The sequence below is a fragment of the Nerophis ophidion genome, linkage group LG04, assembly GCF_033978795.1.
Source record: "Nerophis ophidion isolate RoL-2023_Sa linkage group LG04, RoL_Noph_v1.0, whole genome shotgun sequence".
Classification (NCBI taxonomy): Eukaryota; Metazoa; Chordata; class Actinopteri; order Syngnathiformes; family Syngnathidae; genus Nerophis; species Nerophis ophidion.
The window spans coordinates 69191390-69197389 of NC_084614.1; the positions used below are offsets into that span (position 1 = coordinate 69191390).

Genomic DNA, 6000 nt, shown 5'->3' on the forward strand with positions numbered 1-6000 from the left:
TAATGTTCCCCTATAAGTCTGGCCTTAAAACACACTTTTATTTTCTGGTTTTTACCTCGGCAGGAATTTATTGTTTTAGTATATTGATTTTTTATTATTATTTTAGTGTTTTTTTTTTTAATCATTGTTTTATCTATTGGTATTGTATTCTTTTTGATTTACAATTGTTTTATGACTTGCAGCACTTTTGAAACAATTTGCTTGTTAATAGAGTTTTATAAATAAGATGCATTTGGATCCATACTATTAGTCCCACCAGCTGAAAAACAAACTTGATAAATATGACACCGTTATGCAACGCTAAGTGTTACTTCACTGTTCTGCGCTCCTTTTTTTTTTTAGTTTTACCAAAGTGTTATCCCTGCCCCATCAAAGTGCTGGAAGTAGGTTACATAATCATACAGTATGCATCATCACGATTTGGCTTTGCTACACTCCACCGAATATACAGTAGTTTCCATCACAGCCACCTAATTGGAAATATATGCGGTCAGAACGTTGTTCAAAATGTTGTGGAATTGACAATTAAAAGCCACTGTTTTTGCGTGCATGTAATTTAAAAGCTAATGGGTTGTTAGTCCGGCCTGTCTCTGACAGTGTGTGTCTCCAAGAAGCACTTTTTACGTACAAACCCCAAAACCAGTGAAGTTGGCACCTTGTATAAATGGTTAAATAAAAACAGAAAACAAAGATTTGCAAATCCGTTTCAACCTATATTCTAATGAATAGACTGCACAGATAAGATGGTTAACGTTATAACTGGAGAACTTTATTTTTTGCAACATGTATCAAAAAAGCTGGCACAAGTGGCAAAAAAGACTGACATAGGTGAGGACTGCTCATCAAACACTTATTTGGAACATCGCACAGGTGAACAGGCTAACTGAGAATGGGCGGGTGCCATGATTGGGTATAAAAGCAGCTTCCATGAAATTCTCAGTCATTCACCAACAAGAATGGGGCGAGGGTCATCACTTTGTGAACAAATGCGTGAGCAAATCGTCGCACAGTTTAAGAACAACATTTCTCAACAAACTGTTGCAAGGAATTGAGGGATTTCACCATCTACGGTCCATAATGTTATCAAAAGGTTCAGAGAATATGGAGAAATCACTGTACGTAATTGATATTACGGACCTTCGATCCCTCAGGCGGTACTGCATTATAAAGCGACAGTGTGTAAAGGATATCACCATATGGGCTCAGGAACACTTCAGAAACCCACTGTCAGTAACTACAGTTAGTCGCTACATCTGTAAGTGCAAGGTAAAACTCTACTATGCAAAGCAAAAGCCATTTATCAACAACACCCAGAAATGCAGTCAGCTTTGCCGGGCCTGAGCTTATCTAAGATGGACTGATGCAAAGTGGAAAAGTGTTTTGTGGTCTGATGCATTCACATTTCAAATTGTTTTTGGAAACTGTGGACGTCGTGTCCTCCAGAACAAAGAGGAAAAGAACCATCTGGATTGTTATAGGCGCAAAGTTGAAAAGCTACCATCTGTGATGGTATGGGGGTGTATTTGTGCCCAAGGCATGGGTAATTTACACATCTGTGATGGCACCATTAATGCTGACAGGTACATACAGGTTTTGGAGCAACATATGATGCCATCCAAGCAACATTATCATAGACCCCCCTGCTTATTTCAGCAAGACAATGCCAAGCCACGTCTTACCACAGTGTGGCTTTTTTAGTAAAAGAGTGTGGGTACTAAACTGGCCTGTCTGTAGTCCAGACCTTTCTCCCGTTAAAAATGTGTGGCACATTATGAAGCCTAAAATACCAAAACAAAGACCCCGGACTGTTGAACAACTTAAGCTGTACATCAAACAAAAATGGGAAAGAATTCCACCTGAAAAGTTTTTAAAAATGCTCTCCTCAGTTCCCAAACGTTTACTGGGTGTTGTAAAAAGGAAAGGCCATGTAACACGGTGGTAAAAATGCCAACTTTTTTCCAATGTTTTGCTGCCATTAAATTATAAGTTAATGATTATTTGCACAAAAAAAAAAATAAGTTTTTCAGTTTGGACATTACATATCTTGTCTCTGCAGTCTCTTCAATTGAATATAAGTTGACTTGCAAATCGTTGAATTCTTTTTTTATTTACCATTTACACAACGTGCCAACTATACTGGTTTTGGATTTTGTAAAACATAAAGGAAGAGCTAATTGTTGATTAGCCACATTTTGGTGATTGGTGTTGAAATGTTTATTTTTCAAGCTGCAACTGTATCAACCCTCTGCAAACAGCTACTGTATGTCCGTAGTCGTTAGATCATGGGTCACCAACGCGGTGCCCGCGGGCACCAGGTAGCCCTTAAGGACCAAATGAGTCGCCCGCTGGCCTGTTCTAAAAATAGCTCAAATAGCAGCACTTACCAGTGAGCTGCCTCTATTTTTTACATTTTATTTCATTACTAGCAGGCTGGTCTTGCTTTGCTAGACATTTTTAATTCTAACAGAGACAAAACTCATAGAATTTGAAAATTCAAGAAAATTATTTTAAAGACTTGGTATTCACTTGTTTGAATAAATTCATTTATTTTTTTACTTCTTATAACTTTCAGGAAGACATTTTTTTTTTCTTAATGGTTTTAGGATTTTTAAACACATATACCTTTTTACCTTTCAAATTCCTTCCTCTTCTTTCCCGACAATTTAAATCAATGTTCAAGTATCTTTTTTTATTGTAAAGAATAATAAATAAATTTTAATTTAATTCATTTTAGCTTCTGTTTTTTCGAGTAAAAATATTTGTGAAATATTTCTTCAAACTTATTGATTAAAATTCAAAAAAATTATTCTGGCAAATCCAGAAAATCTGTAGATTCAAATTTAAATCTTATGTCTAAAGTGGATTTTAACCTATTTAAAACGTCATCAAAATTCTAAAATTAATCTTAAAAAAAATTACTTATGTTCCATAAATTCTATTTTTTAATTTTTCAAAAATATTAGAATTAGCTTGTTTTTCTCAAAAAAATTTTCCAGTTGAATTTTGTATTTTAAAGAGTCGAAATTGAAGAAACTGTTTCAAAATTTTATTTTCATTTTTTTCGTGTTTTCTCCTCTTTTAAACCGTTCAATTAAGTGTTTTTTTTCATCATTTATTCTCTTCAAAAACCTTCCGTAAAAGGAAAAAAAATGTACGACGGAATGACAGACCGAAACACCCATCTTATGTATATATGTATGTATGTATGTATGTATAGATTTATTTATTAAAGGTAAATTGAGCAAATTGGCTATTTCTGGCAATTAATTTAAGCGTGTATCAAACTGGTAGCCCTTTGCATTAATCAGTACCCAAGAAGTAGCTCTTGGTTTCAAAAAGGTTTGTGACCCCTGGGTTAGAGTGTCCCCCCTGAGATAGGTAGGTTGTGAGTTCAAACCCCGGCTTAGTCATACCAAAGACTATAAAAATGGGACCCATCACCTCCCTGCTTGACACTCAGCATCAAGGGTTAGAATTGGGGGTTGAATCACCAAAAATGATTCCCGGGCGCAGCCACCGCTGCTGCTCACTGCTCCCCTCACCTCCCAGGTGCTGATCAAGGGTGATGGGTCAAATGCAGAGAATAATTTCACCACACCTAGTGTGTGTGTCTTAACTTAATGTTTCGTGGCCAAAACCCAGATCCTTTCAGTGTCTGGATTCCACAGCGACGGCGTTGCCGATGGATAGCGTCCACCGTGGCACGCCGCTGATGAACCCTTTCCACAAACAATCAGCTGTGAGAGAGAAGCATCCACGTTTGCACACGACACATCATTTCTGTTGCTAAATTGAATTCAGCACCGAATGTCCGGGCAGCAGATGAGTTGATTTTCTTCCATTTCATTGTCATGCCGATAAAGCTACTATTATTGAGATTCATGGATGCCGCGTGTTTTGCCGGCTGATTATTCGGAGAAAAGCACTTGAAAGGCGCATTATTCCAAGACACGAGCTTCATGTCGGACTCATTTCTTTCGTCTCTGCAATTTTATCGAGGCGCTACAAGTTGTCGCTCCTCTGCAAGTCTGTGTTCCCCCCCCCCCCCCCCCCCCACACACACACACACACACATATCCCCCGCTCATGTTTGGTTTTCCTTATGGATTTAATGGAGTGATGGAGATGTCTGGAAGACAACACTAGCTGTTGGAGCTCTATGTTAAACATGCTGCCCCGCGATTCGGTTCAATATCTTTTGTAAGCAGACATTCAGCGCTAACTTTACATATTTTTTGATTGATGGTAAGTAAGCAGCGTTACCTCTCGACTACAGTAAGTAAAAAAATTCCTATAAAAAGCTTTTTACAATTTGTGTGTTTTCAAAATCCTCCACCAATACTCCCTTCCACAGGCAAAACCCAGTAACTCAATTTTGGTCAAAACTGAGCTGATAATTTTGGAGTTCCTAGGTGTATGCGATATTGTAATTTGTTCTGTAAGTAAGCTGTTACGCGCATGGCAGGACCTAGCAACTACCACATAACCGCGTAGATACAACAGAAAAACCTAGTATCTCAAGGAACCAATCGGAGCTTCTTCGTCAGTCGCCTTATTGTCTTTAATGAGACATTTGCACGAATGGGGGCTGACGGTCAACCTGATTATGTGATATTATGGCACGAGGGGATATTTGGAAGATTGGCCCAAGACGTTGCAAGTACCTTCATTAAATCTATTGTTCTTGATTCTTCCCCTTGCATACTCTTTTGGGCAGATAACTGTGGAGGTAAAAATAAAAACTGGACGCTGTACACGGCTCTTGCCCAATGTGCAAACGCAGAATGGGGCTCACCCGAGATTGTGATAAAATATCTGGAGAAAGGGCACACGTTCATGAGAGCAGATTCAATCCATGGCTCGATCGGCAAGAAAATGAAAGCTCAAGAATACATCTATACATTTGATGACTTTGTAAATCTTTGCAAGACAGCATCAAGATAGATTGGTTTTCCTTTGTTGTCTCAAAATCTGCTAGAAGTGAGTTACTAGGTTTTGCCTTTGGACGGGAGAATAGTTCTCGAACAAACAGCAAAAACATTACCGTTTTTTACGGACTATTAGGCACACAAAAAATAATTAGTTTCCCCTCAAAACTCAATAGCGTGCCTTATAATGTAAGGAATAATTCTGGTTTTGCTTACCGACCTCAAAGCTATTTTATTTGGTACATGATGTAATGACAAGTGTGACCAGAAGATGGCAGTCAAACATACGTTTAGGCTGCACTATGATGGCAATATGTCTCAAGTAAACACCAACATTTTATATGTTCCATTGAAAATATAGAACATTACACACGGCGCTCAAAAATCGAGCAAAAATGTTTTAGTACAGGCAGCATGGTGGGGGAAGGGTTAGTGCATCTGCCTCATAATAAAAAGTTCCTGAGTGGTCCTAGGTTCAATCCCAAGCTAGCTTTCTGTGTGGATTTTGCATGTTCTCCCTGTGACTGCATGGGTTTCTTCTGGGTACTCCAGCTTCCTCCCACCTCCAAAGACATGCACCTGGGGATAGATTAATTGGCAACACTAAATTGGCCCTAGTGTGTGAATGTGAGTGTGAATGTTGTCTGTCTATCTGTGTTGGCCCTGCGATGAGGTGGCGACTTGTCCAGGGTGTACCCCACCTTCCACCCGATTGTAGCTGAGATAGGCTCCAGCGACCCCGAAGGGGAATAAGCGGTAGAAAATGGATGGAGATTATAGTACGACTTTGGTAAGCTATGAAGCCGCACCGCTGGAAGGATTGTCGGTGCATTAAACATCATGGTGTGTATAAGGTAAGACATATTATCTGGAGTTTTGTTTCTCAATATTATGCAAAAGCAACTTTTCTTACCCTCTGGTACCTACTGATCTAAATTTGGGATCTGCATAAGTCCTGAAAAATTGCGCAGGTCCGCCTTTGTAGTACGTGTCGACACCGTAGTCGATAAGATACTTCTTTTCTCTATCTTCTTGGTATGTGGCATTCATCCTCCGCTGTTACCAAATCTAA

At 38.9% G+C, this 6000-nt stretch overlaps 1 protein-coding gene across 3 annotated transcripts in view; it reads left to right on the plus strand.

Annotated features, from left to right (window-relative positions):
* Positions 1-6000, plus strand: part of doc2b (double C2-like domains, beta) — a 307871-nt gene that overhangs the window by 230297 nt on the left and 71574 nt on the right. The gene's annotated exons all lie outside the window — the stretch shown is intronic.